Source organism: Macaca fascicularis, chromosome 8 (genome assembly GCF_037993035.2).
Source record: "Macaca fascicularis isolate 582-1 chromosome 8, T2T-MFA8v1.1".
NCBI lineage: Eukaryota > Metazoa > Chordata > Mammalia > Primates > Cercopithecidae > Macaca > Macaca fascicularis.
The window spans coordinates 108,052,319-108,066,379 of record NC_088382.1 but is presented as its reverse complement, the minus strand read 5'-3'; the positions used below and the strand labels follow the sequence as shown (position 1 = coordinate 108,066,379).

Here is a 14,061-nt window from a genome sequence, read left to right as displayed (position 1 = left end):
AAAGAGCTATATACCAAGACCTGACACATAGCAAGTGCTTAAAATGTTAGAAATGACGAGTGCCAATTACCGAGTGCTTGTGATGTGTTGGCCCTGTGCTAAGCTCTCTGCTGGCCTCTTGCCCTCACTTGGGTACTATTATTACCTCATTTAATGATGCCCATTAAGTGGGGTGTTTAGACTCAAACATGTCTCTCTGGTATCCAAATCTGCCCTCTTAACTATCTCAAGTAGGTGCAGGACCAATTAGGGTAGGCTAATTGCTGTAACAGACAACCCCCAAATCCCAGGGACTTAACATAATACAGCAGTCCCCCCTTTATCTGCAGGGGATACATTCCAAGTACCCCAATGGGTGCCTGAAACTGCAGATAGTGCCAATCCTAGATATTTTTTTCTACACATACATACTTATGATAAAGTTTAATTCATAAATTAGGCACAGTAAGAGATGAACAATAACGAATAATACAATCGAACAATTATAACAATATGTCAATGTCACCACTCTTGTGCTTGAGGGCCATTATTACAATAAGGGTGACTTGGACATCACCGTGGCCCTGAGACAATTGATCTGATAACCAGCGTGGCTGTTAAGTGACTAAGGGGTGGGGAGAACCTGCAGCATGGATTTGGCAGACAAAGAGAGGATTGCTGTCCTGGATGGGACAGCAAGAGATTTCACCAAGCTACTCAGAAAAGCACACAATTTAACACTTATGAATTACATCCACAATTTTTCATCAAATACTTTCAGACTTCAGGTACATGAGACTAAAGAAAGTAGAACCTCAGACAAGGGGGGACAACTGGAAACCAGTGATTTCTTGCTTGTGTTATGGTCCAGCTGGGTGTTTGGAAAGTGTCTTCCCCACATGGTGATTCCAGGATCAGGATCCTTCCATCTAGAGCTCTGCCAGCTCCCAGGGCCCCAGAATCCTTTCCTGGCATCCTCTGTATCAAGCTGGGAGATAAGGGAAGAGACAGAGCATGGACAATGACACAAAGATGTTTTCAAGGCCAAGTCTGAAAGTGGCAGGCTTCACCTCTGCACATTTCCTGGCCAGAGCTCAATCATACAAAATCACAGGGTGTCGAGATTATAGGAAGAAGCAGATCACAGAAACTGGAGTCTCTGGCATTCTCTGCTGCCAATGGATGAGCAGAAGCGGGTAGACAGCCTGCATCCATTTCTCCCAAGGTGGAGACAGGGGACACAGGAAAGTCCCCATTGCTATCCTTGGCTGGAAGGACCTCACTCCAGGTCCAGGATGCAGCCCAGGATGCCCGGGCTCTCTAGGAGTCCTGGCTGGCACTGAGAAATGTTCTTTTAACCTTCAACAGGACTTTGTTTTCCTTTTCTCAGAACAACGTCTTCCACTGTGAACTTACTGCACTGCATTTTAGAAGGAGGGTGCCATTCCAGGTTCCCACTGAAGCTGGAGCAGTTTGGGCAGAAGAATGTACTGAGGGATTTTAGGTAGATCACAGACTCTCTCTCTCTCTCTTTTTTTTTTTTTTTTTGAGATGGAGTTTCACTCTGTTGCCCATGCTAGAGTGTAGTGGCGTGCTCTCGGCTCGTTGCAACCTCCACCTCCTGGGTTCAGGTGATTCTCCTGCCTCAGCTTCCAGAATAGGAGGGCTTGCAGGTGTCCACCACCACGCCTGGCTAATTTTCTTATTTTTAGTAGAGACGGGGTTTCACCATGTTGGCCAGGCTGATCTCGAACTCCTGGCCTCAAGTGATCCTCCTGCCTTGGCACCCCCAAAGTGCTGGGATTTCAGGCGTAAGCCACCATGCCTGGCCAGATCACAGAGTCTTGGGGCCAGAAGCCAGACTTGGAAGCTACTGAGCCAGGACATACATGCAGTTGGTGGCAGGGTGCTGCAGTCCTGGCACAATGCTGCACACAACACCATGCAGGCACCAAGGCTGGTGGGAGGTTACTGCTCTAAATGCACTGACTGCATGTCTTTGTCTGCAGGTTGTGGCAGAGTGGAGCACAGAGGGCTTGGAAAAGCCTGGCTGGTGTAGATGGGAGGGAGAAGGCAGGGGGAGCCATAACATGCAAGGGTCTAGATGAGGCAGAATTCACCTAGACGTGGAGTGGAAGCTCAAGAACCCTGCTCCAAAAACCTACCCCATTCCTCCTCCCGTGACCTCTACTCCTTTCCTAGGCTGGGAAGTTGTGAGAAATCTCTCAGGGTAAGATCCCTTTCTGTCCTGGTCTGTTTGTCTTTATCATGCCCAGCTGTCCACGCTAGGACATATTCCAAGCTCCCAAACCTCCTTCAGCTCAGAGGTGCTCACAGCTGCTGCCCCAGCCCTCGCCCTTCTGCTGTGAAAGTGACACCTGCCCACCCACCTACCCATCCGCCACCCATCGATCCATCCATCCATCCACCCACGTACCTATCCCACACCCTGCATGCCTCTGTGGGCTCCTGTTTCCATGGTTACTCCCAGGGCCTGAGTTGGCTCTGGGTTTTCTGAAAGATTCTCCAGCTTTAGGCTGTTCCCCATGACAGCTTTGTTGCTGGACCCAAACCCTGGATAGCTTCTGAGATACCACGCTGCTTGTAGCTCTCCCTACCCACAGATCAGGCATTGCCTGAAGATTGGTCCATCAAAGTGATCAGTTTTCTGGACCAAAATAAAATCAAGGCTGGATACAGTGGCTCATGCCTGTAATCCCAGCACTTTGGGAGGCCAAGGTCGGAAAATCACTTGAGACCAGGAATTTAAGACCAGCCTGGGCAACATAATGAGACCCCCATCTCTACAAAAAAATTTTCTTTTAATTAGCTGGGGATGGTGGTGCACACCTGTAGTCCCAGCTACTGGAGAGGCTGAGGCAGGAGGATCGATTGCTTAAGCCCAGGAGTTCAAGGCTACAGTGAGCTACAATTACACCACTGCACTCCAGCCTGGGCAACAGAGTGAGACACTGTCTCTTAAAAAATTAATTAATTAAATTAAATTAAAAGCTATCCACTACTTGAACAGTGAGGCATTCTGGAAGGAGAATGCCTGGGGTGCTACCACAGGAAAGCAAGTGGAAGTTCCCAGAGATAGGCAGATGCTTGGCTGGGAGGGCCTCTTTGTAATAATAACAAAAGCTAGCATTTATTGGGCACTTGGTATAAGAAAGGCACTGTTATAAGGATTAACATCTAGTAACTAGGTTAATCATCACAACAACACGGTGGGGCATGTGCTAGGATGATCTGAGGGGGAAACAGGCACAGAAAGGTTGAGTACCATGTTCACGGTTACACAACTCACCAATAATAGAGCCAGGATTCAAGGCAAAACAGGGTGGCTCCAGAAACTGTGTTTGTTTGTTTGTTTGTTTGTTTGTTTTATTTATTTATTTATTTATTTATTGAGACAGTCTCACTCCGTCACCCAGGTTGGAATGCAGTGGTGCCATCTCGGCTCACTGCAACCTCTGCCTCCCAGGTTCAAGCAATTCTCCTGCCTCAGCCTCCTGAGTACCTGTAGTTTGCCACCACATCTAGCTAATTTTTTTGTATTTTTAGTAGAGACAGGGTTTCACCACGCTGGCCAGGCTGGTCTCAAACTCCTGACCTCATGATCTGCCCACCTTGGCCTCCCAAAGTGCTGGGATTACAGGCGTGAGCCACCGCGCCCGGCCAAAACTGTGTTCTTAAACATTGCATCCACTGCTACTCTACAGCCTTCCACTCCCCCACCCCTGGGTTTCTGGAAGTTTCCCTGAGTCATTTTTTCAAGACAGGAGGTTCCTGAATACCTCCCCAGCACTCAGCTCTGCTCTGAGCCCACATGTGAGAAGCCCCCCTTTCCATTCTAGGCCCACTTGGGAGCAGCTGTCAGTTACTCAGAAGCCTGGAAGGGTCACAGCTGTTCTCAGGAGGAGTCCCCTGGATTCTGCCATCTGGCTGGTCTGTCTGTGGGCTCTGGAGGATTCCCCCAGGACAGAGCCAAGCTGCAGTTTGTCCTTAGAGACCTTCAGGAGGGTGGGAAGAAGCAATCCCATCAGAGGAACCCAGCTGAGGGAAGACACAAGATGTTCCCCACGAGTGACAAAAAGCCAATTCACACCCTTCCCTGCAGCCAAAAAATTAAGCTAATTTTTCATTTCTCTGCTTACGTGTGACTCAACTAAACATAGGCATCTAGGAATGCAAACAATGACTAGATTTTCTAATTTAGGGCAGTTTAATTAAATCTTGCTAAAATGACGGAGGCTCTAGGTATTTTTATCGTGGTAGAAAGCTCTGTGATTTGGAAAGAGGAGAGGTGGGGAACACAATGCTAGAAGCACCTCCTCTCCTGGCCCTCTCCCACCTGCACTGTCCTCCCAGGCCTGCCCGGCTGAGCATGTCTCCTGAGAGAAGGAGCGGTCCTCTCTTCGGGTTCTAATTTCCCTTGCTCTTGTTTATGTTAAAGGAACTTGTTTCCTTACATTACATTCATTCTAATTAGCTGGGGCTAGAAAGAAAAGGTCCAAATCACTTAGCAAAAAAAAAAAAAATTTCAAACACAAGATTATTTTGGAGAAAAATTTGGACTTCCCAGAAGTTTAAGGTATAAATATTAAGAAACCAAAATAAAAGATGTCAAAAGTAGAGTCTTCTAGTGCATCTTGCTTGTCCAAATCCAGCTCTCAGTCCCCTCTTGGATATGGAAGGGTAACATTTCCCTGGCCCCTCTTAAGTTTGGAGGAACCATGTGGCTTGCTTGAGGTGACAAGCTGCATATAGGCCAGAGCATTGAATGGCCCAGCTCATGTGAGAGGCTCCAGTGTTTTCTCCCTCTGCTGTGGAAGCACATGTTGACATGATGGTGCCCCAAGGTCAAAGCAGCCTGGATCTCTGAGCTACCCCATGGAGTACAAGTGCCCTGGAATCTCTGGGGCCTGAAGCAGACTTTGTGCATTCAGCTGGGTCACATCACTGAGATTTGAGGGGGACTGGCTGTCTCCTATGGCAGAGTCTCTCTTACCCTGATGAACAAATAATGCTTTTGTAATAATCATTGTACAACAATACCACATTATTTTTAATTATATCAGATTACTTTGTAATTTCAAAAAATAATCTGTTCAGTTTAGTCTGGAATAGGATGAAGTTTACTTTTACTGGGTCTACAGAAAATTGTTGGAGAACATGTTTAACCTATTAAAGCAAACTTCGTGTTCAGATGACGGCTTTAAAATTTACCCACATTTCAGGGTAAAGATAATGGCAGCCTCTCGGAAGAACAGGGGTCAGAATGAGAGTGGGATTATATTTCTCAGAGAATTGTGGTTATAGGCACGTCCATGAGTGGGAAGCGGACTCTTAGGAGGGAATAGAGATGGAGTGGTTGGGAAGGAGATGAGAAGATGTCTGAAGAATTTTAAGAAGGTTTTCTGTGTGATGTGCTGCCACATCAGGAAAGCACTCATATAATGTCTTAGATAAAGTAATGCCAACTGCTATCATAAACAAAAGTATCGTGGCTCAAACGTGATAGAATTTCACTTCTTATTCACATAGAATCCATCTTAGTTGATTTGTGCTGCTATAACAAAATACCTGAGACTGGACAATTTATAAAGAATAGAAATTCCTCATCATTCTGGAAGCTGGGAGGTCCCAGATCAAGGTTCTGGCAGGACTGGTATCTGGCGAGGGCTGCTGTCTGTTTCCAAGATGTTGGCTTGTTGCAGCATCCTCCAGAAGCAGAGATGTTGTGTCCTTATATGGTGAGAGGGTGGAAGAGAGTGAACTCACTCTATTGAGCCCTTTTATAAGAGCCTAATCCCATTCATTCTGGTTCAACCCTCATGATTTAATCACCTCCTAAAGGCCCCACCTCCTTATCACATTGATCATTAAGTTTCAACATGTGAATTTTGGGAGACACATTCAGACCACAGTAGAGTTCAAAATATTTGTTCTAAATTAGTGGGCATCTCTCCTACAAGTGAAGATTCAGGGACTGGGCTCCTCCCCATCTTCAACACATCCTTCCGATAGTGCAGAGCTCACCTACATCAAGTCAGAAGGAGAAAGTGAGTGGAGATGGATACAGGATGTTCTTGTAGTCTAGGCTCAGAAGTGGCCCACATCATACCCACTGGCATGTCATTGGTCAGAACACAGTCACATGACCAATCCTAGTTGCAAGAGAGGCTGGGAAATTTATCTACCTGTGTGGCCGGGAGGAAGAGGAATCAGGTTGGGTGAAGAGCTAGCCAGTTTACGTCACAAAAGGTCCCCAGTGTTTCAGAGTTGGATTTGAATATGCTTTAGCATGCAACCCAATGTGGAAAGAGCTACAAATGGACCCAGTTTTGTGTAGGTTCTCTTTGTGGGGTGGAGGGAAGAGTGGGATTTTGCCCAAGACACAATCTTATGTTTCTCAAATTAAAATAATAATCATGACCTGACTCACAGAGACAAGTTCTGGGATTGCCAAGTTGTTGGAACTGTGATACAAACAAGTGTAGGTGAGTCAGTTACAAGCACCAAATAGCATGGGAAAGCCTGAGAGGAAATGGTAGGCCCTACTCTGATGTCAAAATTACTCTTTTACTTTATTTTATTATTTTTTTTTTGAGACAGAGTCTTGCTCTGTCGCCCAGGCTGGAGTGCAGTGGCACGATCTTGGCTCACTGCAACCTCCACCTCTCAGGTTCAATCTATTTTCCCACCTCAGCCTCCTGAGTAGCTAAGAATACAGGCATGTACCACTATGCCTGGCTAATTTTTGTATTTTTAGTAGAGACGGAGTTTCACCGTGTTGGCCAGTCTGGTCTGGAACTCCTGGCCTCAAGTGATCCACCCGCCTTGGCATTCCAAAGTGTGGGGATTACAGGCATGAGCCACCGCGCCTGGCCAAAATTACTCTTTTAGAGAAGAATATGGTTTTCAGGTCTCAGCACCACTCAGGGAATCAAATAAACATAGGGCTCTGTGAACCAGTTAAATGGAGGATGCCTGCGAAAACTCCTCTTAACACACCATTACTGGCTTGGGTGGCCCCATCTGGGAGGGGTTTGTGGGTGAACCCTGGGGCTCCCGCCCACCGAAAAGCTGGATGACGATGGGCTTCCTCTCATAGAGTCAGGCATGACCTGACCAAGGTGCCAACTCTTCAACAGAAAAGAACGGTGGGTTTTCTAAACCAATTTGTGGTGCACACTGTAGAGTTCCTCAACTGCTTTTCTATGGTTTGTGAGGAGAAACTGGCAGATCTTTCTCTTTGTATCCAACAAATTGAAACAACTCTCAACATTTTAGACACAAAGTTGTCATCTATCTCTGACCTAGATGATGTCACAGTTGAAGTATCTCCTTTAAGTGTCACTAGTGTCACAAATGGACTTCAGCACCTCTGAAGCCACTTCAGAGCAGTTATGGAACAGTACACAAGACTCTGGACCCCAGGAAAGTGAGGGATCAGCAGGAAACAGCTGAACTGTAGCCAAGGATCCAAGATATGCCAGAGATCTCAAAATGGTTCAAGTAGGTGTACCAGCAATGGCAATCAGAAACAAAATTAGGCCGGGCGTGGTAGCTTGCGCCTGTAATCCCAATAATTTGGGAAGCCAAGGCAGATGGGTCACTTGAGTTCAGGAGTCCGAGACCAGCCTGACCAATATGGTGAAACCCTGTCTCTACCAAAAAATACAAAAAAATAACTGGGCATGGTGGCACACGCCTGTAATCCCAGCTACTTGTGAGGCTGAGGCAGGAGAATCACTTGGACCTGGGAAGTGGAGGTTGCAATGAGCCAAGATCGTGCCACTGCACTCCAGCTTGGGTGACAGAGTGAGATCCTGTCTCAAAACAAAAATGAAAAAAAAAACAATAAACAAAATGATATCAGAAGGACTAGACCCAGATTTTCCTGAGAGGCCAGATGCTCCAGTGCCTGATGGCGAAAGTAAGAAATTATAGAAGAAAGTTCAGATAACGAATCTTCTTTTAGTAACTAAGCTTAATTTTGATAAGAATTACATACGCATGTGTAGGGATACATTTATGTTCTGTAAGAGAGAGAGCCTGAACTCTAACGTTTAGTCATAAAAACATCAAATGACCACATACATGTCCACCACCGAGCTTCTTCTATGTTAAAAACATAAAGCATTTATAACCTAAAAAACAAAAACCTTCTCTCTTGAGATTACAAATTGGACATTAGCACATCAATCCCAATAGATATGCAACTAAGGAGCAGAAGCTTTGTGCAAGGAATGAGGCGATCAATGATAAGGATAGTTGCACTCATCTACATTGTTGCCCTGCTCTAGCTGGGACCAGCTCCCCTGGAGCACAACAGCTACTGTAAGGTTGGCAATCAAGTTGGCTTTGAAACTGTTTATACAAGCTGATTGCTACTAGAAACATAAGAAATTCACAGGAAGTTCCATGCAAGGAACCAGAGAAAAGGGCTTTGAGCTGTGTTAGCAGCTCCATTTGAAGATTTCAGGGGTGGTATGCAGCAAAGGCAGAGGAAAGATGTTGTTAGATGAGGACCTTAACAATGGGGACTGTTTGCAACTCTTAACGCCGCCAGATGTCTGATCTAGTGGCCAACCACCTCACTGCCCTAGAGACAGTAGAGGGTAGAGAGGAGGTTAGCTAGGATTTATGTATTTAATTCACAAGTAGGAATCTGTTACTGGCACAAATGTTTTCCTGTGTTGTGGTAGGAGGAGCTACTACCGCAGGCAGCACCACGGGAGCAATCGAAGCTAGCTTGGATAATGAGAAGCACTTGGATCAATCCTTGCGGGAGACAGATCAGCAACTTTTGGCAAAGAGTGGCTGTGCAATTTGAGAGCTGATTTTAAACTGGAGGGGCCTTTTGAATTCCCTATGTTGATGTGGCTAATCAAGCCCAAAGAAAAAAAAGAGGCAAAATGGCAGCTTCTACAAGTGAGAAGGAATACTTGAGTTTAAACTAGGGCAGCAGGGTGGTTTGGGGGCCACTGTATCTTAAGCTGAGAAGCAAGATGAATAGGAGAGCAGCTCCCCTGGTCCCACTCAGGGGACACCTCAGATCCAGCCCAGGACTTAATACCCCTGATTTGTCCCTCGAGGAGTGATTTTGGTCACACATAAAGCATCTCTCAGGCCTCAGCATAAGTGAGGTCGTGTCATCCCCCCGGCCACATTGAATTTTAGAGTAAGTAACTTATGTTTTATTTGTGGCAAGAAACAACATTTTAGCTTGTAACTTGGAGGAAATGTGGTCTGTGGATATCGCTAAGGGGCAGAGTCTTTGGTTGAAGAGGCGGGATGCTGTGCTCAGATGTTAATGATGTGGCAGGGGCAGGGCAGGCTGCAGGGGCACCAGACCCCACTGCCTTAAATCCCCAAGGCTCCACACTCTATAGGGGAACAAGAAAGGACAAGCTGGGTTGAATGAGGAGATGTATTGAGTGTCGGGAGGGGTCCCATTGGCCTTAAGTGAAGATGTTTTGCTGTGAATATGTTTCCTGCATATTTCTAAAAGGGAGTTGTGCAGCCTAGTTGTTGGCTCTGGAAGAGTTGTAAAGTGATAGATTTTGTTGCATTAAATTCAAAGCACAGGCCAGTGGCTTCCCATGAGAAGAGCAGTTAGAGCAATGCAAAATCCTTGGGCCACATCATCCGAAAACCCATCTCCAAATCTTCATTTTTCCTCAAGGATTTAGGAGTTGAATGTTTATTTCTTTTGACTATGCAAGAGCTGAAAAGGCCATGAGGACACTCAAATTTATGTGGGTTACACTTAGTAGGCATTTACAAATGGGCATGTCTGATTGAAAATAAGCCTCATCTAAGTATTGAAACCAATTGGTCAGACTTTCTGGAGTGTGGTGATGGATGCTTAGCTAGTACATAATTCATTGCAATAAAGACATGCTGTTCTCAAGAATACACTGCTAGAAATTATATTCCCAGTCTTAGGACCTTGAGCTATACCAAAACTCCTATTGCCCTGAGGGTAAATTATTAAGTGAAAAGAAACACTTAGAATCTACTCTTCCCCTTTCTTCTCTCTGTTAGCACCTGTACCATCTGTGAAAGATTTTGTTTTAGTAGACACACAAATCTGTGTGTTTGTGGAGGGGATAATTTCTGGAGGTGAGGAAAGATGTAAGGAGGATGACAGAAAAAAGCAGGGAGGGTCATGTCATAGACACACTTAATACTGTTAATTCAATCACACACTGTCAACAAGAGAGATGATGTTAGTGTTCTATCAACCATACCAATTAGTGCCAATTTAATTATTCATCTATTTCTTTATATATTTACCCATTTGTACATGTATATCTAACTCTCCAAAAAAGCATCTGAGTCAGCTGAAATGTATTTTATCCTATTCCTCCTTCCTTCATTTATTCAACAAATATTAGTTAAGGCCTTACCATGTGCTCATGAAAATACAGCTTTGAGCAAGGCAGATAGATAAAGGGTAACAGATAGGGCCACATGTTTGAGATGCCTGGGGTTCTCCAATCCGAACAGCAGTTCCTATCTCTCTATTTCACTATTTCCAGAAGTAGATGAAGGTGAGAGGACAGCGTCCACATGAGTCCACATGTGTTTTCACTAGGGAGGGAGGGAGTGCATTTAGTGTTTCCGCTGCACCTTGGCCTGTGGGCTCCCCCAATTTTGATTTGCACAGTGTTTGAGTCAGGTTGCCTTCTAAGATCTTCCAAACCCATTTTAGCCAGCTGATTCTTAATGCAGTAACCACCAAGATACTCTATTATCTCTAGATCCTTGGTTTTTAATTTTTCCCGTTTCTGACAGCCCAAATTAGAAATAATGTGGAAAAACTTAGGAAACACAAGTGCAGAGAAAATAAATAAGACCAGTTCAATGGCCTTATATCCTAAACAAAACTTGGTTGTTGGGCCTTGGACTGGGGGGTCAACTTTTTCTTCCTGGGCACATGGTGCTCTCTGGCTGAGGAAGGGACCAACGAGGGTATTTGAGAGGCACAGGTCTTCCTTCTAGCACCCAGCCTGGCCAGAAGGCATCTGTCAGGGGAGGTGTAGGAGCCTGCTCTGTGCTCTAAGACAGCTGGGCATGAGTCAGAAGGGACTTAAAGGCAGTGCAAGCCCGCAGAGCCAGGCTGATCATATTTTTCGAGCCTTAAAATGGAAACACATGGTTTGACACAGAAGTTACAACAGGACAGAGAATCTGGAATTAGAAAATTCACATTGCAAAATTCACATTGCAAGGTGTGGTAGCTGGGTCCAAAGTGGGATTCAGAGAGATGCAAGGCTTGCTTTTGGTTGAACTGATAGCCCATCTGTGGAACTCTGAGCACAGGGCCTTTGCTGGCCAAAGAACATGGAAGACATCGATGGTAGAGTTGCCTTGGGTAGGAAGAGAAGTAGAGACTGAAGGATGAAGGGAATGGCAGAGGGTCAGTCCTTCACAGGCTCCTCTTGCAGACAGAAGGCTTAGAAGGAAAGCCAGAGGGTCTGCTGTTATGAGGAGGTTGAGGACACTGGTATAAGCAGAGGTGCTTTGAGGCTTATGGACTAAACGTGGGAGACACCCTTCTTCTATCTCTGTATGGAGCTCAGCACTGCTCTCGCGTCTCATGGGCTGGTGACTTTAGATGCTCCAAGACGTGGCATCTCTCCTCACCCAAAGTAATCAGCATTCTCCAAGGGGCATCGTCAGCAGCGGATTCTGGGAAAGCTTCAGCTGAGTGGACTGGAACATGAGGCTGAGGAGACAATTTCGGGATGAGAGATCCTGTGTGATAAGAGAGAGGTAAGTAGAGGAGTGTGAGGTCAGGGTGTTCATGAGATTTAAGCAAGGCAAGCTGAATCACAGAAACAGTAGAAGACCGCATAGCAACAGGGGACGTTTTCTTTCAGACTCAAAATTGGGTCACATGGTAGGAGATACAGCTGGATAATAGGATAGAGTATCTGAATCCAGGACTAGTCCAGAAAAATGGTCAAAGCTGTGTCAGATTAATTTAATGGAAGGTTTCATTTGATTAGATTCCCAGGCTCTGGCTATGCATGCTCATTTATCCAGCCTATTGTCTAAGCAGAACGGGAACCCACAGTCAACTTGATAGAACAGCAGGAGCGCTGCCAGCCAGCCTCTGGCTTTGAATTCTTTTTCTGATCTAACGTTTTAAGGAGGATGTGTCAGGAAGGCCTATTTAGAATACAAATGATTGCTTAAACTCTCTTAAAGGCTTTAAGAGTATATTGTAATCATTGAGTCTTTCCTTAAACCCAACAGAGTATTTGAGAATAAATTGTTGTGCATTTGAGTCAACTGAAATTGGGTAGACTTGCTGAATTTATGAGCCTTTCTCTTCTCCTGGTCTTTCTCATGGCCATGGCAATGTGCGCTTTCACTAGCTTGTGAAATGCATATGTAGTATAATTTTCCCCAAATCGATCTATTCTACATCATTGAATCTTAGCTATTGCATTTTTATGCCAGAATCAAATTTAGCTTATTATTGTTGTTGTTGTGGAAAATAATTATAAGCCTTTCATTGTCATGGCACTTCACAATTTTATAAGAATTCCCAAATGTTATTTAATTCCATCCTCACTATAACACTGAGGACCAAGGAGAAGGGGAATCATCATCTGGGCCTGCAACTCCAAACTGCTCCCTTTTTCCGAATGGCAAATTGAGGTTCTTAAAGGCTGGGTGACTTGCACATAGCCACACAGATCTAAACTGTGCAAGCAGGAAATGTGGAAGCTCAGGGGAGCGGCCCTGCCAGTGGTGAGTTCTGGTCTCATCAAGTGCTCTTTGCAAAGCCAATGAAGTGGGTTTGATCATCTCTATCTTGCAGGCTCACTGCAAGTGCAATGGACATGCAGGTGCCAGCACAATGCCCGACCCATGCCAAGGGCTTAGTTGCTTCCTTTCTTCCCCCATATCCAAGAGATTGCAGGTTCCATTTAGAGATTCTGAAGCCCACTGATGTTGAGATGTGACAGCATGAAGCTTTTCCCTCAATCAGCCTGGAGGCTAAGGGGCCAGCAGTCATACTATGCACGCGTGCGCGCACGCACACACACACATATATATGCACACGCACACATCTGAGTGGGCTAGAAGGTGAGCTCCTCCCGGAATTTCAAATCTACAGCAGGTTAAGAGGAAGACAGCTCTTCCTCATCAGCTACTGTTCTGGTCTCTAGAATCAGCTCCATAAACATCCCCACCTTCTCTCCACTACATTCACATTCATGGCAGTCCACTCTTCAGCTCTAAACTTTACAGCTCTCTGAGTCTTTGGCTTTCAAGTCGAGCTGGTTCTCACACCTGCCTGCTGACTTACGCATGATGTTTGGCCTCCTCCAGTCCCAGTGACTCTGCTCGGTGTATCCTCACTCCCTCCCTGTCTGGTGCTCCCTTTGCTCGCAGGTTGGTGAAGGACATAGGAATAGCCTGGAACACTCTCTGTTTGAGCCTTGCACTCTGTTAGCAAGCTCAGCTTGAGTCAGGAAGGGTGGGGATCACAGGGTGTCACCACTGTGACCGCCTCTTCCAGGCTGGACTCCAGGGCGAGAACCTTTGCCATCACCTGGTCCAACTTCCTTTTTTTACAGAAGGGAAATTCCGTGCTTAATTCTGGACTTAAACGACCTGAGCAAGATGTTTTCATTCATTTGTGGCAGGATAACTGGATAAACATCTCTTATTTACCCCTCCTCAGGATCCTCTGGAAAGAGAGGTACCCCATCTAGTTTCAGTGAGGAGTGAAATTCAGAAGACTTAACTGGAGTCCCTTTAGCCAACAACCTGCAGACAGATGTCTGGAGGCACTGGTTCATGACTCAGGGACATCAAGGCTTGCTTGTGGGTAACTGTCTCAGTCTTTTCCTCACACTGTCTCCTCATGTTTTCAAGGGGGCTGCTGTACCCCCAGACATGTGTCTGTATATCGCACAGGAAGAAGGAAAGTAAGGACATTGCCAGCAAATGTCTGGCTTCTCATCAGCCTATACTGCATCTCCCAGCCACTCCTAACTGCAAAGGATGCTGGGAAAAAAGTGCATTGTAGCTTCTCCAGCCTCT

General features: G+C 45.7%; 1 pseudogene; it reads left to right on the top strand.

The window, feature by feature from the left end:
- The first annotated feature begins 629 nt into the window (after positions 1 to 629).
- On the top strand, positions 630 to 9,349 carry LOC102129513 (WASH complex subunit 3 pseudogene; annotated as a pseudogene).
- The last annotated feature ends 4,712 nt before the right edge of the window (positions 9,350 to 14,061 follow it).